The sequence below is a fragment of the Pan troglodytes genome, chromosome 12, assembly GCF_028858775.2.
Source record: "Pan troglodytes isolate AG18354 chromosome 12, NHGRI_mPanTro3-v2.0_pri, whole genome shotgun sequence".
In the NCBI taxonomy this organism is placed as follows: domain Eukaryota; kingdom Metazoa; phylum Chordata; class Mammalia; order Primates; family Hominidae; genus Pan; species Pan troglodytes.
In genome coordinates this window covers 114,164,816-114,190,683 of record NC_072410.2, presented here as the reverse complement: position 1 = coordinate 114,190,683, position 25,868 = coordinate 114,164,816, and the positions used below count along the sequence as shown (strand labels likewise).

Genomic DNA, 25,868 nt, shown 5'->3' with positions numbered 1-25,868 from the left:
ATGTGACTGTAGGCTTCTGTTGTAATAGATACTGTTTCTCAATTTTTGGAAGAGCCTTTCAATTGCTAGGCTTGTTGGAAGGGTTTTTTTTTTTTTTTTTTTTTTGAGAATTTTAAATCATAATTCGTGAGTCAATTGGTAAAATACTTTTGACTGCATTTACTGATATTATTTTTGTCTGGTGGATTACACTGATATTTCTGATACTGAACTAGCCATGCATTTCTGAAATAACTCCTACGTGAACATCATATATTATTACTTTTTATATCCACCGTGGATTCTGTTAGCCAATATTTTATTTTTGAAAATGAAATGGAACTGTGATTTACTTTCTTGTGTTGTCTGTAACTGGTTTTTGAATCAAGATCATACTAACCTCAAGCAATAAATGTACAGGTCAGTTTACATTTAATTTTAGCGTTCAAAGCCATGGGTGCATCCCTGAAGGTCGGCTAACGTGTTGTCTGTCTATTTCAGAGGTGAGCATTGAGTAGCCAACGGCACACAACCAGGCAGTGGGCAGACGAACTCAGTCCAGCGCTTTTTCAGGAACATAAAAAGGACTTTCAAGCAGAGGGTGAAGATGTAGACTCTAATAGAAAATAATATTCTTGTCAATAAGGAGCTGCTTTATAGAGCTTTTAAAATCCACAGCTAATAATTTGTGCGGCTCTCTGCAGGGCAGGTGCAGAGCCATCCCAATCCCCTTCAGCTTGACACCCCATACATCCTTCCAATTTTTGATGCATTTTGCTACCGGAAAAGGGGTTTCAGACTTTGAGTGTCTTTCTGGATGCTGATCCAGAAAAGGTGTTGGATGTTTTTCTATTTCATCATAAAGATACTTTGAAGACCAGGGGCAGTGGCTCACGCCTGTAATCCCAGCACTTTGGGAGGCCAAGGTGGGTGCATCGCTTGAGCCCTGGAGTTCAAGACCAGCCTGGGCAACATGGCAAAACCCCATCTCTGCTAAAAATACAAAAGTTAGTTGGGTGTGGTAGTGCACGCCTGTAGTCCCAGCTACTCAGGAGGCTGAGGTAGGAGGATCTCTTGAGCCCAGGAGGTCAAGGCTGCATGATTGTGCCACTGCACTGCAGCCTGAGTGACAGAGCGAGACCCTGTCTCAGAAAACTAATTAATTAATTTAATTAAAGATAATTTGAGTCAGAGGCAGCATAAGTTGAGAAGCTCAACATGTGTTTTGTTTATTGCTGACTAAAGTAGGCACTATGAGGAGCACCGCCTGAGACTGTAAGGAAGGAAGGAGATTTTCCAGAGGCCCTGAAGGAAGATGCAACAGAAGGACAGTGGGAAGAGCATGCACACATTTGTGGCAGTCCTGAGTGAGGGCACCAATCCCAGTAAACTAGGGCATTGGCCAAACAGGAATTACAGACAAGTTTTTACAACCCTGTGAAGCAGGGCATTGAAACTGATACTACCACCCAGGATCCTGGAAGGCCTGAAATCTCAGTTATAGATTAGAAAAAAATAATACTCATTAGCTCAGGAAGATCATAAGGAAGCTTGTGTGTGAACCTGAGCTCAAGAGGGAAATGAAAATCTACTCCGAAAATTTTTACCCATAAACATGCCCTTATGGGCAATGGAGATTCAAATATGTACTACCCACTTGGTTTGAGAAATTTTGATGCTGAGAAATTAACACAAAAATGGGTTTCTGGCTGGTGATACCCCCGGAGTGCTTGGAAGTGGCACATGCAAAGCTTCTTCTCTGGAGAGAAAATTTCTCAATACAGACTACACAGAATTCTCACATTTTCATGGTTGGGTGAAAGTCAGTTTATAATTCAAAAATTTTAAAAACACTGAAAACAATTTACCATGAGAGAATCAGTAGCTAAAATGAAGAGAAAGATTAGAAACAAAAGATCTAAAATGGCTATAAAGTAAGCACAACTAAGATGATTAAAGAAATTTAAAAATTAAGCAAGAACATAAAAAATCACAATATACAGTATTATATATAAAAGAATAGGCAGATTTGAAAACGAACAACATCAAAGTGCTTACATATAGTTATTGAAAGTGAAAACTCAATGAAAATGTTAAAACCCAGATTAAAAACTACTGGAGAGAGAATTAATGAACTGGGAGATGAACCTGAAAAAATTACCCAGAATGAGCACAGAGAGATAAAGATAAGATAAATATGAACTCAAGGTAAGAGACAGAAAGGATAGAGAGAGAAGTTCCAACAAGTATGGCAGACTGTATCAACTGGTTGTGGCAGTAGAAGGGAATCTGTCACAGTAAACATTCAAGCAACTTGAATGTTAGATATATCTTCTCTTAAAGACTTTTAGTCAAGCTAATATTCTGCACATATACATGTTTTGTTTGGTTTCAGACAGGGTCTCTCTGTCACCCAGGCTGGAGTGCAGTGGCATTGATCACAGCTCACTGCAGCCTCAGCCTCCCTGGGCTCAGTTGATCCTCTCACCTCAGCCTCCTAAGTAGCTGGGACTACAGGTGTGCACCACCACGCCTGGCTAATTTTTTCTATTTTTTTTGTAGAGCCAGGATTTCACCATGTTACCCAGGTGGTCTCAAACTCCTGGGCTCAAGCATTCCTCCTGCCTTGGCCTCCCAAAATACTGGAATTACAGGTTTGAGTCACTGCACCCAGCCCACATATACATGTGTTAAAAATTAAGATGAAAAAATCCAACACAATTAGAAATAGGAAAACGGTAGCAATAGAGTTCACAGATAAAGTAATCAACAGCCTGTAAGCATACAAAAAGATGGCCAATTTCACCCATAATAAGACAAGTGCAAATGAAAAACTATATAACAATTCTCACCCAACAAATGGGCACAAATCCAAAAGTTTGACAATATACTCTGTTGACAAGACTGTGAGGGAAACAATCTTGTATATTGTTGATGATAAAATACTCTGACCCCTATAAAGAGGAATGTGGTGATATCTAGCAAAATTGCATATGCATTTACTCTTTAACCCAGCTTTCTCCCTCCTAGAAATCTATCCCAAAGTTACATTGCAAAAATATGTAATACTGTATGCACCAGGTTAATAGATTTAGCATTGCTTTTAATAGCAAATGACTAGAAACAACCCAAATTTGGGACTGTTTGGAAAAGCTCTAGTATACTAATACATGGTGATGTAATGCAAAGAGGAGATCTTTATATACTGACATGGGCTTTCCAGGACAAAGCGTCAGGTGAAGAATGCCTAATACAGAACAGTGTATATGGTGTGCTAGCTTTTGTATGAGAAGGAAGGTGTAATAGTAACACATAGATTCATATTTGTTTATATTTTCAGAGAAATGAAATGGAAGAAAAAACTAAAATTAATAAAAATGGTTATTGATGGGAGAGGCTAGAATAGAGTAGAGGAAGCAATGTTAGAAAGGGAGTGTAGTATTTCTGAATGTATATTCCGTGTCAATCTTTCACTTAATGGGTTTACTAAACTTTGACGATCATTGTGTAAATCGACTACTCCTTTAGTTATCACATTACAGTGAATACATTCATCATTAGAAATTGCAGCATGGTGGCCAGGCGTGGTGGCTCACACCTGTAATCCTAACAGGTTGGGAGACTGAGGTGGGTGGATTGCCTGAGCTCAGGAGTTCAAGAGCAGCCTGGGCAACACGGTAAAACCCTGTCTCTAATAAAATACAAAAAAAAATTAGCCCCCGGGCATGGCAGTGTGAGCCTGTAATCTCAGCTACTCAGGAGGCTGAGACAGGAGAATCACTTGAACCCAGGAGGCAGAGGTTGCAGTGAGCTGAGATCTCACCATTGCACTCCAGCCTGGGCAACAGAGAAAGACTCCGTGACTTTCTAACTGTTTGAATTATGGTTATCTGAAATCCAGCTCATACTGAAAAGTCAGGAAAATGCTTAATTATTTCTCTTTAATTCTCCATTTTTACAATTATATTGTATTAAATGTGGTATTTCTGGATGTATATTGTCATATGGTTTTGACTGAGATATGTAAATACTTTTTACAAATTACATTTAAAAAACAATATGTAAGTAGAAAAAAATGACAACAAATGGACCTAATTACGTCTCAAGTTAGTAACATACGCACACAGAGGAAAAATGACCCCAACTGACCTTCAACAGTTTCACTGTACATTCCCAGTGGATCTATTCTAAGGACAAAAAGAACTGCAAAGAAATCATAAACTTCTTTTAGTAGCCACATCGCTAGTAATAATATTGGTATTGTTATTTTTGAACTATTATATGTATATTGTAGGAAAAGCAAAGAAGTAATTATACTAATGTCATTAGGAACCAAGATTTTCAATGTAAGAGAAATGAAACAGCATAACGTTCAAGAAGTAAAAGCTCTGAAATCTTATATTTGAACTGAAAATATCAATTTAAATGCATGTTTCTTCTTTTTAAAAATATATTTTTATAGCTTTCCACTGAAAATGCCAGAAGCAATGACAACCAGGTGATAATAAGCACCCGCTTACACCAGTTTGTACGATCCAGTACCACTCACCACTAAAAGGAACCAGAGTTTTTTGGAGAAATGGCTGATTCCCGATCTAGGACAGGAAGTAAGACTAAAAATAAAGAGGAGACAAAAATAAAGCAAAAACGCTTTGGATACCAATGGAGGTTTCTAGGGCACCAGCACATTCTAAAAATGGAGAATTAAAGAGAAATAATTAAGCATTTTCCTGCCTTTCCAGTACGAGCTGGATTTCAGATAACCACGATTGCAAGAGTTAGAGAGTCACCATGTTGAATCCCTAAAGATGACTGTAGTCACTGTAATGTGGTAACTAAAGTAGTAATTGATTTAGACCATGATCTTCAAAGTTTAGTAAACTCATACATTGTAAGGTTGATGAGAAATTTTGTAATAGAATAATCAGGCTGTTAATAAAGAAATGATCACCTGAACCCACGGATCAATCTCTAGAAAACCAATCAACTGGCCATGAGGTGCCTCCCGATGGGACATGATCGACGTCAGCGACACTTCCTGTGAAGTATTCTTAGGGAAAAGAAGAGTAAAAATTCAATCTGGCGTAACATCAATCCCTGAGACCTAACTTCTTGTCAATGGGAAACAGGAGAGAGCAAGTGAAATGGGATCGCAGGAAGTGTTCAGACAAACCCGGAACAGGGCATCCTTGGACAACCGGCCCAAACTTTCCAACAAGCCGATGACGAAGAAGCAGAGGCCAAGCACCGAAAACACTTAAAATACCATCACCACATGCAATGGATGGGCTTTGTCTGGATCCTGAAACTCTAAAGGGACTTTTTTTTTTTTTTTTTTTTTTTTAGATTGCTGGGGAAATTTGAGTGAGGGGTGGGTATTATATAATAGTGAAGATTTTGTTTCCTTAGGTGTGAAATTGGTATTTTTGAGATGCATACTGAAGTTTGTAAGGATAAATGACGTAATATATAATATTTGCTTTAAAATCCTCCAGAAAAAGAAAAAGGGAGTAGGGCTGGATGAGCCAGATATAGTGAAATGCTGCCGCTGTCACCACTGAGTGACAGGCACATAGGTGTCCTCCGTTCACTCCTTTTGCATATGTTTGGGAATGTTTGTGATAAGTAAGTTAGAAAAATAACCCAGTCCTCTATCTACTGGAGCACAGAGATGCCCCCACTGCCCAACTCTCTGAAAAGGCCCTGGCCTCCTGACACACTGCTTGGCACCCTCATTCACTTCCTCAAGATTGACCTTGACTGAGACAGCAATTGAAGTCTCCGCCCTTCTGGCTCTGAACTACTTTCACTCCTACCGAGACGCTGCATCGCTATGACAGGGGCGCCTAGCATGGATCTTAGCATTTGGCAGCAAAGAAAAGTGGCCGAAGCCTAGGAACGTCCTGGCTTCCCTTCCTCTTCTGCCTGCTGCCATTATAAGTAGAATGGCGTGTGTACTTCCACGTATATGATTATGCCACTTCTTGGAATGTGGTCTTAGTTTTAAGTAATTCTCCACCTAGGGACAAGGCTGTAAGTTTTGTTTTACAAACATAATCTTCTAAATAAGCTCTAAATAAGTTTCATCAGTTCTGAGAGAAAGTTCTTAAGCACACAATTCTTCAATATTTCATGTTTCAAAAATCCTATGGAAGCAAGTTAGGCAGAGAAAAGGACAAGGCCATTCTTAATGTTGTAATTTTACCAGAGTTCGCCAAAGCCTCCCAGGGGAGGGAAAAAAAAGACTCCTAAAAAATGTCAACTGAAACTTTAATTGCCTGAAGTAAAATATTTTAAAGAGTGAAAATTTCAAGTTTAAATTTAATCCAAACCAGTTAAGTTGATTCAATCTAAAAATATCTTGACTGGGAAGGAAATTTTTGGACAAGTTTGTCAAGTCCTGGCTTTGTACCTGACAATGACTTTTAGAGAATCATCCCCAAACAAGTAGACGCCCTTGAGTGCTCTCCTTGCAAACCGCGTTTGCTGCAGGGCAATGCCAGCTCACACAGGCCAAGGGGTAAAAAGCAGGACTCTTCCTGCTAATTATTTTTGTTGTATCATCTATTGTCTACAGGAACAAAACATCCACCCTAGCGAGCTGCTCCTGCAAAAACAGGGGGACACCTCTTGCCACTGAAAGTCTCTGACGTGTCGATGGAGTTACATTGATGTATTAATTTATTCGGCAAACATGCATGGGACTACGCCAGGCGTGGCTCTAGGTGCTGCCGACACTGGGATGAAACAGCCGGGATCCCTGCCCCTGTGGAACTTGCATTCCAGCAATGGGAGACAGACCATGAGTGTGTCTCACATGCATTCGAAGACAAATAAAGCAGGGAAAAAGAGGAGACAGAACCTAGGTGACCAGTTATGAAGTATGAAGGTGTTGTCTTCTGTCCTCAACCTCCGGTTGCCGGGACCCTGCGGAGCTCAGCCGACTCCGGGTTAGCATGGCCAGTTGGGGGCGTGAGAGAGCAGCCGCAGCGGGGCGGCGGGAGGATGGGAGCGGCCGCAGCCCCTGTGCTTCCCGGGGACTTCCCGTCCACCTGGGGGTCCCAGCAGCCCCGCCCAGCACTTCTTCACCCTGGCCTCCCTGTGGCTGCGCCTGAATCCAGACCGCGCTTTTCCCCACACTCAGAGGACCAGCCTGATGGCCCCCGTCCCTGAGCCTGCGGCCCCTGCATAGAGGCTCTACGTCCCAGGCACAGGGACCCTCCTCCAGCTTCTGAGCTTCAATCATTCCCGCCTTTCCCCTCTGCTCCCTCATCCTGGGGGGCATGCTGCCTGCGGCACTGCCTCGGTGACAGCTTGGAGTGCTGTTTGTTCAGCTCCCCAGTTAACACATTCTAGCTAGTTAGCAAGCTTACTCTCTCTGTGAGAGCTCGGGGGGTTTCTGTCTCCTGACGGGGCCCTGACTGGTACCCCAGGCTCCATGAGAGCACCGTGGACAACAGGAGCAGCCGAACACGCAGAATCTGCGGGAAGGGGAATCGGGCAGTGGGTGCGGCCCGTGCAAAGGCCCGGCGGCAGCAGCCATCCGGGGAAGTCCCACCTGAAGGCAGTGAGGGGCGGTGGGAGTGGTGACGGGGAGGGGGTGGAGGGGGCTGGGAGCTGGTGGGGGGCTGATGGGGGGCGGTGGGGGCAGTGGGGGCTGGCGGGGAGTGGGGGAGGGCTGGTGGGAAGTGGTGGGGGCTGATGGGGGCAGGGGAGGGGGCTGGGGGGTGGTGGGGGGACGGTGGGGGCTGGTACGGGGGTGGGGGAGAGCTGTTGGGGGGAGGTGGGGGTATGGGGGCTGGTGGGGGAGAGGGCTGGGGGAGAGCGGTGGGTGGTGGGGGAGCGGTGGGGCATGGTGGGGGACAGTGGGCCGGAGCAAGGCAGCCAGGGGCCCAGTGCGAGGAGAGGAGAACGGACAGGATGGGGGAGGCCCATCACACCCAGCCTCACAGGCCGCGCTAAGAGCTTTGGCCTTTACTTTGTGTAAACTGGGACCTTGGAGAGCTTTGCGCAGGAGAGTGATGGAACCAAACTATTTAGCAGCCACATTTCTTTTAATGTTTCTCGTTTATAGGTTACACATTTGTTGTTATTATTATTGATTTAATAATACTGTGTGAAGATAAAGTTGTCAAAATCACGGCACCCAAACTTCACATTATAAAATTTTAATCACAACCTGTTTTATCACAATCGCTTTGCAGCAACGGAAATTATTCGTAGTAATTATTAAGTTGGTGCAAAATTATTTGTGGTTTTTGCCATCACTTTTAATGCCAAACGCCGCAAATAATTTTTCACCAACCTAAATATTATAACTAAGGAAACGAATAGAATAGTGTGCATCAGAGGTACCTCCGCCAGGGCTTACCCCGTTTGTTATAGAGGGACAGGTTGTCCCTGCTGCTTTTTTATGGAGCGCTATATCAAAAGGGCTGAGTAAAATGAAGACATTCCCCAGAGGACTGACTCACTAAGCAATCATATGGGCAGTTTCTGGGAGGAAAGGAAGAAAAAAGCCATACTTCACAACTCTTAGAAGCTGTTGCAAAGTAGACCACATTCCTAACCTGAAGGTAAGTATTGTTTGCACAAACTCAGCGTACTAGGCTAATTTGTTCCCATACTTGATTTGGATTATTTCTCTTAGGATTTTAGTAACTGTCATCATGACCACGTTGCAATGTACCCCAAAGTTGAATGTCTCATTGACCACACATTTCTTTCTTTCTTTTTTTTTTTTTTTTTTTTTTTGAGACAGAGTCTTTCTATGTCACCCAGGCTAGAGTGCAATGGCACTATCTCGGCTCACTGCAACCTCTGACTCCTGGGTTCAAGCAATTCTCCTGTCTCAGCCTCCCGAGTAGCTGGGATTATAGGCACGCGGCACCACACCCGGCTAACATGGTTTCGCCACGTTGGCCAGGCTGGTCTTGAACTCCTGACCTCAGGTGATCTACCCACCTCCGCCTCCCAAAGTGCTGGGATTCCAGGCGTGACCCACTGCGCCCGGCCTGACCACACATTTCTGTTGTCATCCTAGGGACTCAAAAATAATTCAATTTTCTCTTTCTCAGAACTTTTTCCCTTTGCAAAATACACATTTTCAGTTTTAAAATATCTTGCAATAGCACTCTCTTATACATTATTCCACCTTTCATTTCATTAATTACCCATGAAATGGTCTAATTCTGTTTTTGTTAAATAAATGCACACTTTTTTTCTGTGTATAATACAGCGAGGGCACATGTGGGTAGGAGCAAGATATGACTGGAGGAAAACATTTTTGAAAACTAACAGTGGCCGGGCGCGGTGGCTCACGCCTGTAATCTCAGCACTTTGGGAGGCCAAGGTGGGCGGATCACCTGAGGTCAGGAGTTTGAGACCAGCCTGACCAACATGGAGAAACCCCATCTCTACTAAAAATACAAAATCAGCCGGGCATGGTGACGCATGCCTGTAATCCCAGCTACTCAGGAGGCTGAGGCAGGAGAATCGCTTGAACCTGGGAGGCAGAGGTTGCGGTGAGCGAAGATCGCACCATTGCACTCCAGCCTGGGCAACAACAGCAAAACTCTGTCTCGAAAAAAAAAAAGAAAGAAAGAAAAACTAATAGTGGTCCCTTTGCTGTGACTGTGGGTGATTTTTTTCCATTTTAATGTTTACTAAAAATTCCTGGCTGGGCACAGTGGTTCACACCTGTAATCCCAGCACTTTGAGAGGCCAAGGCAGGAGAATCACTTGAGCCCAAGAGTTGGAGACCAGCCTGGACAACAAAATGAGACCCCATCTCTATTTAAAAAAAAAAAAAAAAGCCAGGCATGGTGGCATGCCTGTAGTCCTAGCTACTTGGGAGGCTGAGATGGGAGGATCACTTGAGCCCTGGGAGGTGGAGGCTGCAGTGAGCCATGATCGTGCCACTGCACTCCAGTCTGTGTGATAAAGTGAGACCCTGTCTCAAAAAAAAAAAAAAAAAAGTTATTTAACCTGCATTATTTTATAATCAACCAATATTTTTTGTACTAAAATTAACCACAAGCACTGATCGACTGAATGAGGAACGAACATTAAGGCAGCCCCTACATAACCTGATTCCTGGTCCTCAGAATCTCCACCCCAGGTCTTTTGTCCTCTTCTCATCATTTTTTTGGTTAGTCAGTCAAAAAGTAAAGCAAATATCAGGGATTTATGTGCCCCGTGCTACACTGAGAGAGAGAATGTAAGTTCTCAGCCTTGAAACCCATGATTACGTGGCAGGAAGCAAGAATTGCCTCAATGGAACCACTGGGAGTGGAGGACACAGTGAAACACACAACGCCAGGTAAGTGGCATCAAAGCACTGAGCTGGAGGGGCAGAGCCCAGTGAGCGGCTCTGGCATCTGGCTGATCACTGGACAAGGAAAAGATGGGAACTTCAGGGGCAGAAGCCTGAGGAGGCAACACAATGGTGATAGAAGAGGAGGGAGACCAGCACGGGCTCGCAGGACATACAGGAGCAAAGCCGGCCATGCCGTGCAGGGAAAGTGATCCTTTACAAACTTCCTGAATTTGGATTTAGGAGTAAATTGGATTCTAGAGTAAAACCTGAGCAGTGAAGCTGCAGAGACAAGTAAGAGAGGTGGGAAAACAATCATGTGTGGCGGGCAGAAGTATCCTCCCAAAGATGTCCATGGCTTCATCTGCAGAACCTCCTGATGTGTTCCCCTCACATGACAAAGGGACTTTGCAACCGAGACTAAGGGCATAGATTTGGGTTGGGGAGATTCTCTTGGATTATCAGGCGGGCTGAGTCTAATCACAGGAGTCTTTAAAAACAGAGGACCTTTTTCGTCCATAATTAGAGCAGGCCACAGAGGAAGGGTCAGAGACTGCAACACTGCTGGCTTTGTAGATAGAGGGAGGCGGCCTCTAGAAGCCGGAAAAGGCAAGGAAACAAGTTCTCTCCTAGAGCCTCCAGGAGGAGCACAGCCCTGCCCACACCCTGCGAGACCTGTGTCAGGCTCCCGATCTACAGAACTGTAAGACACTAAATTTGTGTCATTCTAAGCTGCTCAGTTTGTGGTGATTTATAATGGCAGTGACAGAAAACTAATGCAGGCTGTGTTCTTCCTGAGAACGAATGCATATGACTGCCCCTGCTCATAGGGAAATGCAACCAAGCCTGCACAGTCAGTGAGGACATTGGAAGTGGTTTCTCACAGCCAGTTCTCATGAAGATCCCTGAGTAATGGGAAAGACCTGGCCTGACATCCATACACTGTGCAGTGTGTCTCTTAAGTCCTGAATGTTTTTGCAGATTGTGACACTTTGGGGCTTACATTAGAGGAAGGGTGGGCAGTTCCCAATGCCTCAGGCATTGTAGGTTCCGATGTGGGTGGCCTGAGGACCTGCCACTTTTTAAAGTGAGGATCAGGAATGTGATGGGCTATCTTCCACTGCCACGAGGAAGCACGGAAGCTGGGAGTTCCCTCAACTACAGAAGATGTTCTTCTCCCAAATTAAGCATTCATAATGAGCATCTTGTCCACTTTATGTTGCTATAAGAGAATACCACAGATGGGGTAATTTATAATGAACAGAAATTTATTTGGCTTATGGTTCTGGAGGCTGGGAAGTTCGAGAGCATGGCACCAGCATCTGGTGAGGGTTGTGTCCTCCCATGCAGAAGGTGGATGATATGGTTTGGATCTGTGTCCCCACCCAAATCTCATGTTCAATTGTAATCTTCACTGTTGGAGGAGGGGTCAGGTGGGAGGTGATTGGGTCATGGGGGTGGATTTCCTCCTTGCTGTCCTTGTGATAGTGAGTTCTCACAAGATCTGGTTCTGTAAAAGTGTGTAGCACCTCCCCCTTCGCTCTCTTCCTCCTGCTCCAGCCATATAGGATGTGCCGGCTTCCCCTTCACCTCCTGCCGTAATTATAAGCTTCCTGAGGCCTCCCCAGCCAAGCTTTCTGTGGAACCATGTGCCAATTAAACATCTTTTCTTTATAAATTACCCAGTCTCAGGTAGTTCTTTATAGCAATGTGAGAATGGGCTTATACAGTAGGAGAGCAAGAGAGAGTGAATTCAAGTCAAACTCACTTGGATAACAAACCCACCCTCCACTAAGCTTCCTCCCAAATAACAACAGAGTCCCCATGACCTAATCAGCTCTTAAAAGTCCCACCTCTCAACACTGCTTCACTGGGGATTAAATTCTCAACACATGAGTGTTGGGGGACACAGATGAGCCACAGCAATGAAGTTCCATGCCTGACTGGGGTTAACAGGTGACAGCAGTTTGGTCTGCCTAACAGGCTGCCGTATCCCAGGGTCTAGCACAGTGCCTGGCACGTGGTAAGCAGGCAATACATATGTGTTGAGTGTGTGAATAAATGCACTGGACTGGATCAGACCTTCATGAGCACTGAGTTCCTGCCCTAGACAGGCTCCAGGAGGGGCCACGGGGTCCTGCATCAGGGATGCTGCAGACGAAGAGCTTCCTGCACGAGATGGAAGCTCAAGCTCCAATTCACTCCTCAAGGCCCTTTCCATCCGAATTCTAGCCACACAGCCCACCTGAGATTTTTGCCATGACCTGAGGTGACATTCAAATGAGTCCTGGAGCCCAGCAAACACTGTGCACCCCGGGTGCTGGTGTAAGATGAGCATAAGGAGCTCAGGTGCGGGGAGAGATGCCACCACAACTGAGCACCGTGCAAGTCAGCGTGTGTGCCACGCAGCAGTAAGGACTGTGCTGCAAGAATGTGGACCGTGGGTGATTCATCCTGAGTTTGGTTTCGACCTTGCTTCAGACACGTAACAGCTGGCACAGTAGCTAGCTGAGGTCCTCACGTGAGTGTTCTAGGCCTTAGAGGTCCAGGTGAATCTGGGCTCAGTCTTTCCAGACTCACCTGTGCCACAAGCCCATGCTCATATTCCAGTCCACAGACCACAGTAGAGTTGATTCATGCAGCTTCCCTGAGGAAACATGCCTGGGTGTGTGTGTGTGTGTGTGTGTGCGCGCACACGCCTGTGTGTGTTTTGAAAGCAAAGCACTTTTTTTTCTTTATAGTTCATCCACCTTTTTTTTTTTTTTGAGACAGGGTCTCACTCTGTTGCCCTTGACAGAATGCAGTGGTACAATCACAGCTCACTGTAGCCTCAACTTCCCGGCCTGGCTAAGTTTTAAACTTTTTTGTGGAGACAAGGTCTCACCATGTTGCCCAGGCTGGTCTTGAATTCCTGGGCTCAAGCGATCCTCCCAATTCAGTCTCCCAAAGTGCTGGGATTACAGGCATGAGCCACTGTGCCCAAACTGTACTCTTTTATAACCTAATATTAGAAGTTAAGTGACCTGCCATCACTGTTGGTCACACAGACCAACCCTGGTATGTAGGGTGTGGGCTGTGAACAGCAGGAGACAGGAAGGCCATCTTGGAGGCTGGCCACCATAGATATTTTTATGAAAAACGTTGGGCTATGGAATGGAATGGAATCAGGACCAGGCCGGGTGTCCTGGATTCCTTCGCTGCTGATGGAAATCCGCCTAGACGCCTCATAATCACGAGCAAGTGCTATATCCCGTAGGTCTCACAAGTAGGAAATGCCTCTTTAAGAAATGGCTAACTTCCTACTGCAGACACCATTTTAAATGCTCTGCAGAAACATTTGGTGGAAATGGCAGAGATAATTTTGGCCATGCAACTCCTCCAGGCATATCTTGCTTTGTCACTAAAACTCTCGATTTAGGAATTATGCTGGCATTCCCTCCAGCTGCTGAAATGTCTAGATGTCAATGGTTTATATGTGTCTTTTTTAGTTATAGCCAAGATATTTCAAACTTATCTACTAGATCACAATTAACTTGGTTTTTTTAACCCAAGAAACTAGCAATATTAAGTGACCACATATTGTGGGTATCATAACTCATTAGAGCCTTTTACTTTTTCCAGGTATTATCCCAGCTGATTGAAACACCTATCCGTGGGAACTTGAGCTGACATAGATAATAATATAGTATTTCTGCTTCTACAATGGCAGGGAGAATTTTGGCGTATCTAGAAGATATGTATTTTTATTATATATTATATATAATGTATATTATATTATTAAATATGATATATATTATTTTGTCATATATAGTCTATCAGATATGTCCAAATTCTCCTTGCCATTATAAAATGTATATACATATGTAAATAGAATGTATATATTTCTATGTAGAAAACCATACTTTTTTTTTTTTTTTTTTGAGACGGGGTCTCACTGTCACCCAGGCTGGAGTGCAGTGGCGCGATCTCGGCTCACTGCAAGCTCCGCCTCCTGGGTTCACGCCATTCTCCTGCCTCAGCCTCCCTAGTAGCTGGGACTGCAGGCGCCCACCGCCACACCCGGCTAATTTTTTGTAATTTTAGTAGAGATGGGGTTTCACCGTGTTAGCCAGGATGGTCTCGATCTCCTGATCTCGTGATCCGCCTGCCTCGGCCTCCCAAAGTGCTGGGATTACAGGCATGAGCCACAGCACCTGGCCAGAAAACCATACTATTAAATGTTTTGTGCCAGGCCTGGTGGCTCATGCCTGCAATCCCAGCACTTCAGGAGGCTGAGGTGGGAGGATTGCTTGAGCAATCCTGAGCGAGTTTGAGAATAGCCTGGAGAACCTGGTAAAATCCTGTCTCTACAAAAAAAAAATACAAAAATTAGCCAGGCACGGTGGTGTGTGCTTGGAGTCCCAGCTACTCAAGAGGCTGAGGTAGGAGGATGACCTGAGCCCAGGGAAGTTGAGGCTGCAGTGAGCCCTGATTGTACCACTGCTCTCCAGTCTGGGTCATAGAATGAGACCCTGTCCCACTCAAAACAAAACAAAACAAGTTCTGCTCTTGAAATGATTATCCTAAGAATAAGTAGAATGAAAAGGTGAAATGAGTTTCAAGGTCTAAACGCCAAGGATACAGTTCAGGAGTTCTGTACCCCACCCCGCCATATGCATGAAGCTTTTTTGTGGGGAATTCTTTTAATTACTGGAAGCATACACACAGCTGATGGCATTCTTCAATCTCACAATTGAAGGTTACACCTTCATGCCTAGTGCTTGGTCAATGTGGACAAAAGAAGCCACGTTCTGGAAATGTTGAAGATGCCATGGGCCATTTCCACACGTTTCAGCCTAGGAAGGTGGTCGTCTTTTGGTAACATCTAGATAGAAAAAGCGAGGCACTTGAATCCTAAATCTTATGTTGATACGCAATCCAAAAATAGCATATATTGAAGATTTTTATATACTTCAACATTTTCCGTGGAAGGCCTTTATATTCTTAGTTATAGGCAAGAGCCCAAGATTTCTGAGATTCCACAGCCAAATCATCAGTGAAATAGAAAGAAAAAAACACTCTTACTGGAAGCCACATGCAAGAGACGGTGACAGTGTCGGGAAAGAACGCCATTTCTATTTTTTACATCTCTTTCACTATAGTAAGGGTGTGAATTTTAACTGACATTTTCCAACTAAGTGAAAATCACTGTGGGTTGGGGGAGGTGAATGGAGGCAATTAGATACCAAAAGAAGCTGAAGGCCTCAGTGTTGAAGGAAAATTCCTACTTGATTTCAAATATTTTCCGCCAAGACAGTTTCCTGCCCTATGCTAACCCCACAGAAGCAACATTAGACACAAAGCTGGTGACAGCGGTGGTAGCGATCGCGGCTGTTGGCATCTTACCCCTTTCTCTGCTGTTCCCTGTGAGGTGCAAGCGAGCATTTGCAAAACCTGGCACTCAGTCTCACTGGAAGCAAAAGAAGGGATCCTTTCAGCTCCATTCCGCAATCTATAACCCCCTCTCCTGCCCTAGATGTGCAGCTCTTGAAAATCAAGCTGAGACACATCCAGCGCGGAGCAGAGGTCTTTTTCCATTTCATTTCCTGCCACGAGGGAATCAGTCCGTGGGAGGCATTTGTCTTCCTTCTCCCTACAGTGATCTGTGGCCGTTTATATATCTGTGGCTGCAAAAATATTTCTGGCCCCACATGCTCTTCTAGAACCTTGCCACCACTCCTGCAACAGGAGCGAGGCGTCTCTGTCTTTTGCCCTGGAAGCCGAGCTGGACTTCGTGATTGCCTCCACTAGGATGTGTGAACCCCGAATATTGGAGACGGGTCTCCGTTAATTTAGAAAGTTTATTTTGCCCAGATTGAGGATGTGCACCCATGACACAGCCTCAGGAGGTCCTGATGACATGTGCCCAAGGTCATCAGAGCACGGTTTGGTTTTATACATTTTAGGGAGACGTGAGACATCAACCCACATTCCTAAGAGGAACATTGGTTCGGTCCAGAAAGGCGAGAAAACTCAAAGCAAATGCGGGATGACTCGAAGCGGGGAGGGGGCTTCCGGGTCATAGGTAGATAAGAGACAAATGGTCACATCTTTTGAGTTTCTGATGAGCTTCTCCAAAGGAGGCAGTCAGATATGCATTTATTCCAGTGAGCAGAGGGGTGACTTTAAATAGACAGGGAGGCAGGTTTGCCCTACGCAGTTTCCAGCTTGACTTTTCCCTTTAGCTTAGTGATTCTGAGGCCCCAAGATGTATTTCCCTTTCACAGATGCAACGAAAGGAAGTGACCCTCTGTGCCTTCCAAGACTAGGTCTTAAAAGGTAATATGACCTCTGCCTGGTTCTCTTTCTCTGGATGTTCCAAAAATCGTTTATTTGGTATACAGACACCATTTTGTGAGGAAGCCCGGGCTGCAGAAAGAGACCATGAGTAGGGGTTGCCACCAATAGCTGCCATCCCCGCTGACAGCCACCACCACCCATCAGACGCCTGTGTGAGGAAGCCTTTGAGATGTCTCCAGCCCCGGCCACCACCTGACCACACCTGCCTAAAAGACCTGAGCAAGAACACCTGGCTGAGGCCAGTGACCCCAGAAGTGTAGAACTATAAGAAAAAAATACTTATAATAACTGTCTACAATAAAATATGTACTTGTTGTTTTATGCCATTCTATATTTCTTACACAGCAACTGATAACCTGAACATGATCTGAAAAGGTAAAAGATCAAACAGTTTAGAATTATACTCTTCAAACATTTTTGTTTATGTAATCCCCTTATAGGATTTTTAAAAACCGTATATCTGCTCCCACGTTTTTAAGTTTGTTCCCGGACCAAACCGAGGGTCGGGCTGCTAATTCTTGCAGCCCAATAATGAGATGCAGATGAACTGGGAGAGAAGGGAGTTTTAATTTCTGTACCCAGTTACAGGGAGAAGGCCTGGAAATTATCTCCAAGCCAACTCAAAATTACAGAGTTTTCCAGAGCTTATATACCTTCTAAGCTATATGTATACATGGAAGTGTGTATTTATCTAAAGACATGAGTGATTCACTTCTTTTAATCTGTAACTAAGGTTTGAGTCTTTAAGACCTTCCACTGGCGCCTCAGTAAACTTACTTAATCTAAATGGGTCCAGGTGCCGGGATGATTGCCCTTATCTTGTCTCCTGCTAAATTACGGAGGTTTGGGGAGTTTCTTCAGACCCCCAATAAACTTGTTTGTGGAGGCCTGGGGAGTTTTTTCAGACCACCAATAAAACTTGTTTAATCCTGAACGGTTTCTGTTAAGAATTCCCTCATTATTTTGTCATGATTTAAGGCCCAGGAAAGGTCTAGGCAAAACTCTTGGTGGGCTTTTGTTACACTCCAGCCTTTGTATGAGGGCACTGGCTCTCTCAGCTTTTAATGTTTGACTGAACCACTCAGTCGGTGCCGAGACAGTTGTTATGGAGGCCTGCGTTAGTGACACCTGGCCTGCCACAAGTTGTCATCTAAAATTTTTGTTATTTTCAATGTATGCAAAAGAAAATTTTATGCAAAATCATTACGTTAGTGTCTTAAATGCACTAACCATTTAATGTCAGCACCATTTGATAGCTGTGATCGCCCATATTTAAAATACAAGAACCATTTCTTCCTTAAGAGTCAAAAATTTCATACTGTTTTTTAATCTCTGAACTGGTGTTTCTATTCCATCTCCTCCATAGGATTTTATTCTAATGTAATACATGTTTATATTTGAAAATCATTTATTGATTACCCTATCATACTTTTGTGTAAAAAGAATATATATAAATATACAGAAATTATAGATGTTCTTATTTCCACTGATCACAAATTATTCTTCAATGCCTTACAGTTTTTATAAACATTAAGATAATATTTTATAGGCAATAAGTCCATTAATGAGATGAGTAAGACTGTTATTTACTTTTAAGTCTCGCTTATTATTTTAAGTATCCATAGATGAATATTATTTTTCTGTAGAATGAGCCAGAGTTCAACATGAATTTTATCCCTGCTTTTTTTTTATTTGTATAGATATAAATGTCAAGACAACTTACCCACATAAACAAGGAGACGGAAATGGAGGCAGCTTTGATGGAACGATGTCGCTGGTTCTTCCAACTTCTTCCACATGAGGTGCTAGAAATCACATGGGGAACCATTAGCATCACCATTTCAATTCTATCCAAAGACAACTCAAGTACACCTGCCTTCAATTTTACTGAGGAGTAAAAGAATTTGAAATTGATGGTTTCAAGTTTCACCCGTGTCCAACCCTTGGAATGCAAGGACTCTTTTGCTTATCTGTGGTGGTGGATACCACGAAAATTATGCACAGACCTTTTTTTTTTCTTCTTAACTCATCAGCTATCGTGAGTGTTTGTGTGTTTCATGTGTGGCCCAAGACAATTCTTCTTTCAGTGTGGCCCAGGGAAGCGAAAGGTTGGACACCCATCCTTTCCCCAGGGCTGAGTCACTCATGTTCTCCACTTCGGGGAATCATCGTAAAAAGGCCTTACCAAGATTTATCAAATGAATATTAATTTTTACCTTTTACTCTCTTATTTAAGGCCCCTGTCTAGCTGCTTATGCTCAGAAAGGATTGAGAAAATGGAAACACGAATCATGCCAATAAGCCTTTTCCCAAAGACTGTTTTTGAAAGAATGCTTTTTAGGCCAGCTGCGTGGCTCACACCGCTAATCCCAGCACTTTGGGAGGCCAGGGCAGGCAGATCACTTGAGGTCAGGAAGGAGTTCCAGACCAGCCTGGCCAACGTGGTGAAACCCCATTGTACTGAAAATACAAAATACAAAAATTGGTCAGGTGTGGTGGCGCTCACCTGTAATCTCAGCTACTCTGGAGACTGTGGCCTGAGAATCACTTGAACCCGGGAGGCGGCGGTTGCAGTGAGCCGAGATCACGTCACTGCACTCCAGCCTGGGTGATAAAGTGAGACCCTGTCTCAAAAAAAAGAAAAAAAAGAAAAAGAAAGAATGCTTTTTGTCTTATGGGCTTGAAATACATTTTGTCAAAACTGGAGCCACAGAAATAGTTTGTATTATTATGCAAAATGTTCCCATAAACACAAATTGGTAGAGTCCTCATTGTCAAATCCACCAAGCCAGACTTACCTTTCGCTATTAAGAAAACTAACTTTATTTTTCCATTCAATATTCAAATAAACAAGTCAGTGATGCGTTCCTGACAGCCCTGCTGCTGTCTAATCCTAATCCCCACGGAACGCCGGGTCAGGAAGGAGCCCAGCGCCCACGGGTGCAGGCAGAGCCAGGGCCCCAGCCTTTCTCACTGGTGCTCTGCTCACGGGGGATTCTTCCTCAAACAATAATTTAGGGAAGGAGGCGGGAAGGGCATCACACAAATACCGTCACCCTTCCTGCTGTCCCTCGGTAGTGTATCTACATTCAGAATGTCCTGACACGGGCTAAAGTAGCCCTTCTCTAACAGAAGCGTGACTGAGGCAGGGAGAGACACAAGTCCTGCAACAGCTTTCGGAGCATCTTGAAAGGAAAGGTATACAAGCCAGCCTTGGAGCCTTGTCTGATGGCCCCGGGGTTTGACCTCAGGTGAACACAGAGAGGGATTTGGGCCTGAGAGGTGAGGGGAGGGCGGGATCCCTGCAACAGGGGTGCTCCCAGGCCAGCCAGCTCCTGGGAGAGAACGAGGAACAGAAGCTTGAAGACGGATCCCTCGAGCCTTCCTGCCTGTGTGCCTCCAGTTTGAAGAGCCTTGCTTCGGAACGAAGGGAGGCTGCACTTGGAGTATTAATTGTCCATCCCAGCATCTGCTGATGGCGGGAAGACACGAGCAGTGTGCTCTCTGCAAACAGCCTAAAAAGTCTTGGGGGCTTTAAGGAGTAACCATAAAGAAACGCAGCTCGGGCAGCTTTAGATGCATATGTCTTCATTTTCATTTTCATTTTTAAACAAAGTCACACATGAGCATAATTTGAAAATCCAAAGACCACTAAAGGCCCAGAATGAAAAGCAGCAGCAGTCTCTGGCCCATCCCTCTGCACCCATCAGTCTCGCTCCCCAAAGGCAACCAACTTCAGAGCTGCGGCCATTCCCCGGATTTCCCTCCGAGCATCTAAATCAATAGTGTCCACTGCTCTTGCTCAGCAGATCGTACTTAGGCGTCCTGCATTTTCCTCCCACCACAGTGAGGTGAGCTTAGCCCTCCCCATCGTCAGACGCATACACATCCCCTCTCTCACCTTCCCAGGGTTGTAATCATAGCCGTTGTCAGACATTAGCATTTATCTCATTAAAACAGATTGAACCAAGGTAGCAAATCAAGTCCATACCTCTTTTCTTCCGTGTACCTTCCATTTTTCTGAAGCTGATTGTCGTATTTTCTCAATTGTCTTTTTTCCTGTAACCTTTAAAAAATATTTACCCCAGTTCTCCAATCCATCACCTGTTTATCAATACATTTCCATGCACACAAACATACCAGTTTCTTGTTTTTCATAAAGATTTCCATCCTCCTGCTTCAGCCTGGATTCCTGGCTGTTGGTATGGGAAGTCTCTCCTTGCTATAATCTTGATGTGCTTGATTATCTTGTCTTTGGGATCCCATTTCCTGGATAATTTGTCTTCCTCTTTCTTGGTTTACTCTCCAGTTTTGCTACAGTGTACCCTCCAGCAGTTTCCTAGGAAAGGGCCATGTAAAGTAACCTATTAAAGTCATGCACACTTAAAAATGCCATTATTGTACCCTCTCACTTGACTGATACTTTTTCCTGGGTCTGAACCACACTCAATTGTCTCAGAGAACTGAAGTTCACAGTCTTTTAAAATAAACATAAAAATCCACCCTCACAGTCAATTACCTTTATAATTGACAACTTCCATCCATCTTATCTGAGTTCCTTCCCCAGGAAGCCAACTCTCAGGCCTCCCAGATAGTATCAAGGAACTGAAACTCACCAGATCACCACATCCAGACAATGAAAAGCCAGACCCCTCATTCTTTTTCATCTCCTTACCTCTCCCCAATTTCTGTTTAGCTGCCTGTAGTTACATTCTTTCCCCGCTATGTAAGCCCTCAATTTTAGTCAATCAAGGAGATGGATTTGAGAATGAGCTCCCATCTCCTCAGCTGCAGCACCCAGTTAGAGCCTTCTTCCCTGGCAATACTTGTTGTCTCAGTGATTGACTTTCTGTGCTGGGAGCAGCAGGACCAAGACCAAACCCCTGGTGTGTTGTTAACAAGTAGAATATTTTAGGTTGAATGGCACTTTTCCCTCCAAATTTTAAAGGCTTGTTCTAGCATCTTCCAGCCTCCAGTGTTGCTCAGAGAAGACTCTGATGATTCCTTTATTTGTAGGTGAATTATTATTATTATTATTATTATTAATGTCATTATTATTATTTTGAGACAGAGTCTTGCTCAGTCTCCCAGGCTGGAGTGCAATGGTGCAATCTTGGCTCGCTGCAACCTCCGCCTCCCAGGCTCAAGTGATTCTTTTGCCTCAGCCTCCTGAGTAGCTGGGATTACAGGCGCCTGCCACTGCACCCAACTAATTTTTGTATTTTTTAGTAGAGACGGGGTTTCACCATGTTGGCCAAGCTGGTCTCAAACTCCTGACCTCAGGTGATCCACCTATCTCGGCTTCCCAAAGTGCTGGGATTACGGGCGTGAGCCACCATACCCTGCCCTGTGAATTATTTTTATATGACCCATTTTTTTTTTTCTGGAAGCTTTCAGAATCCTCTCTTTATTCTGGAGATTCTGAAATTTCTTGATCATGTGCATTGGTGTGGCTGTTTTGATTCACTATGTGGGGCATTCAGCAGGCCTTTTCCATATGAAGGCTCACATCCTTCAGTCTGGGGACTTTTCCTGTAATGTTCTGGGATAAATCCTCCTCTCGATTTACTCTTTTCTAGAACTGCAGTTTGTTGGGTGTTGGATCTCCTAGATTGCCTAACTTAAAAAAAAAAAAGTTTCCCTCCTATTCTTCTTTTGTGATTGAATTCCACATTCTGGGAGATTTTCTGAACATCATCCTTTACCCTTTCTATTAAATTTAAAATTTTGCCTACCTTATCTGATTTCCAAAATTTATTTTTATTCTCTAATTGTTCCATTTTTACATATAGTATTCTGTTTGGGGGTGTAGCATCTTCTCTTAGCTCCCTGAAAATATTTATTGGATTTTTTTTTTAAAGTTTTCTTCTGCTCTTTGCATTGCCTCTGTTTCCTTCAAATGTCATTTCTTTCTTTATCTTCCCCTGTTTGTTTGTTTTAGGCATTCCCTTTTATATTAGAAGCTTTCCTAGAATTTTTGATGACCCCCGGATACATTCAATCATGTAGCCAAATCAGCTCCATAGAAAACACAGCAGCTGTGTTGATGAGATGGACTTGTCAGCTGGTGGGCCTCACTGAGGCCTGGGGAGAAATACCCTGAATCCCAGGCCCAGTCTTATTCAGAACTATTCCATTTTCCTTGAGTTGAACCCCCTAGTCTTCTGCCCTAGGGATGAAGGCTGGCTATCAGCTTCCTGAACGCAGGGTAGGGGAGCAGGACTCCCACCTAGTCAGTACTGCAGAATTTTACTTAATCCCTTTGTTTTAAAACTCGTGCCTCACCCTCCAGCCACATCACCAAGTCCTCCAGTTCTCCAAAGAATCACCGTCCTCACTCCTCCCTGCAGTGGGGCCAAGGGCATGGCCACCTGCTGTGCAGGCAGGAGCAGGGGCTCTCTCTGGCCAGGTGAAGACTTTGAGTCACCCTACCTTGTCTCATCCCCACTTTCCCCTCTTCCTCAAGGGGACACCCCTGGGCTCCAGGTCCTTTGCAGGCCTTAGAGGCCCTGCACATCAACTGTTCTCTGGAGAACCCTTCTGCAAGCCTCTGGGATGTAGCTGCCTTCTCTGCTGAGACACTAGCCACGCCTCGTCTCCTTCCTAGGCTGCTGAGCCAGTAGTGTTGAACCCTCTCACCTGCCGTCCCCGCCTTTCCTATGCCCTTTGTCCTTGTAGGTTGACACCTGTGTCAGCAGAGAGAGGAAAGAGACGCAGGTGATCATTCTCCCGTCCTTACGTGGCAGACAGGGTTATTTGCGTAGATTGACCGAGATGAGTGTCCTGCACTCTGAAGAACCTCGGTGGCTCCTCCTTCGGAATTGATTTAAGCAGTGGTAGCATAGTGTTTTGAAAACGGTCAATGGTGGGTTGGGTTCATTGGAATTGCCCAAGGTGTTTGGATGAAGGCCTTCATTAAGCAAGGCCCTTGGCGGGACGTTCTGTGGTACCAATCCCGAATGGTGCTCAGGGGAATAGGCTTTGGGGTCGGATCTGTTTGCAGGAGACGCACATTTTCTCTTCTTGGGGTTTGTTTCAAATTTTATATTGAAAGTTCTAATAAATTATGTAACAAAGCAACCGATGTGGTTGGATTTTCTAAAGTCACGGGACCACAATCTAGTTTTTGTGTGTAACACCTGCTAACATCTTCATGAGCTAAGTGATAAATCTGCTAATAGATTTTGGCCAGAAATGGTTTCTCAGAAACCCCCCATCCACCAGGCCCCCACCATGGGAGGCCAGCAGCCGGTGGGCCCCATTCAGCTGTGTGTAGTGAAGCATCCTTCACACCCTCCAGGACATGAGCACGTTGGCAGGGATGGACTTTTCCACCTCCTAGGTGGAGCAATACACAGATGTCAGAGGAACAAAGCCATGTGCTCTTTATTTAGGATTTTGACATGTGCAGTTTTGGGGATCTTGGGAATGTTGTAATTTTCCAGGGAAAACTCTGACACTTTGTTTCTAGGTCACAGAGAAAACACCACCTTTCATCGCCAATCGGTTTTCCTCAAACCCAGGCTATTTTTGTCCAGTTTCCTTTGAAAGACCAGAACGAATGCTCGGCCTTATGATTTCTCCACTTGTCACTCAGCTTCATGGTACAGATCTCAGAGAGCTCACCTTGGGTTCAAACTGTCCTTCAGCACACGCCATGCACTCTCTCAAGTTAACCCTTCCGTCCTTCTCCCAGTACTTAGCAACTGGCTAAATTCACAGATCTTACCTTTTTCAGGGTTCTGTAAGTGACTGACTTCTCACTTGGATTGTCTCTGATATCTTCTAGATCTTGTTTAATTTTAATTTCATGCCACACTCACGTTTGATGTCATTTCATTCCAAAAGTCCCTTTTTTATGTATTTAAATTTTCCCTGAACATTAGACTTCACATAAACTTGATACTAATTTCTTTGCTTCAAGTCACGGTTACTTCCTTTCTGGCCAATGCGTATTAATGCATTCTCCTAAGTTGTAGCCTTCTAGAACAAGACTAGTTTAGACAATGTTGAGATTAATGCTGCTGCACGTTGAAACAAGTTGTGACATGCTGGAGAACACTTTGAGCCTGGATTTTTAAATTTGCAAATTAAAACTGTTGGACTAGACTCCATGCCTCTGAATATTACTAAGCTCAAGGGTTCTTCTGCTTCCGTAAGTTACACAAGAACATTCTTCTTAACATCATTCATTATTCTTCTCAAAAACTTTTGAGATCCAATTATGTTTTGGCCTAATGCAGCTCTTTCAGGAATAAATTCTGTTAACAAGCTCAAGTTTGCCCCTCGGCCCAGCACCTTGATGACAGCAGTGGCTGCGTGAATAAACACTTCCTTGGATTGTGGTAAGTTTTTAAGTCTCAAGTGTTACCCCCGAGACAATTGCCTTTCAGGGGAAGATGCTATGTCCAGAGGCACAGCATTTCAGCAAGAAAGCAAGCAAGGAGGGGGAGTTCTGGGCACAGGAAGGAGTGAGGACAAACACAATGATAAGGACTGTCTGTTACTTCAGGAAACTGAAGGTCTTCAGAATATTCAGGAAAAACTCGTTAAGTGGACAACTTCAGCTGAGAAATGGAGTTTGTGCGGGAGTAAGCTGGGGTGGGATATCGCAGGGCCTTGGTTGTCCACCTAAGGTCATTAGAATCAGATTCTGCAAGGGACGGGGAGTCACTGAACACCGCTGGGCAGGAGATGGCTGTGACGAAGTCTTTGGCATTTGTGTGGAAACTGGAATGAAGAGGGAGAGGCTGGAGGCAGGTGGTAGTGAGAGCTAACTTCCAGGTGGAGACGCCCTCCAGGGAGGGCTGCTTGGAAGGCTTGGTGACTGCCGGGAGGAGGGAATGGTGGGGAGGGGAAGTGAAGAGCGCTCCATTTCTGAGCCCGAAACGGAGATAATTACGGTGCCAACAAGAAGAAGGAAAACGCAGAGGGGAGAGTTGGTTTGGGGACGATTCTGAGTTCTGTGTTAGACATGCTGCACGGGAGGGGACTGCTGACCTGGGGGCGGAGGAAGAGAAGGTCTGAGAGCTCCGGAACTCCAGGCCCTGCCGAGCACACGGGCCACGACATCCGTGCCTCCGATCGCCTCTGCTTTCTCTGCGCATGGTCCCAAACTGAAAGGTCCCCATTTCAGTCTGTTTCCCAAGCACAGTCTCCTCACCGCCACTCACGTCCCTCACCCTCAGCTCCTGGCATCTTCGTCAAGTTTCATGAGCACCACAGGACTCTAGTT

General features: G+C 44.6%; 1 long non-coding RNA gene across 2 annotated transcripts; it reads right to left on the bottom strand.

The window, feature by feature from the left end:
• Positions 1–394: 394 nt before the first annotated feature.
• LOC107972285 (uncharacterized) lies at positions 395–25,868 on the bottom strand. 2 transcript variants are annotated; one of them, XR_008546174.2, is made up of 7 exons: positions 25,634–25,844; positions 20,774–20,972; positions 19,140–19,257; positions 18,357–18,438; positions 4,931–5,029; positions 4,129–4,182; positions 395–595 (listed from the first exon to the last, which is right to left on the bottom strand). It is a non-coding gene; the product is annotated as an uncharacterized LOC107972285 (long non-coding RNA). The 2 variants fall into 2 exon arrangements; XR_008546173.2 differs by lacking the exon at positions 4,129–4,182 and having other exon boundaries at positions 396–595; positions 25,634–25,868.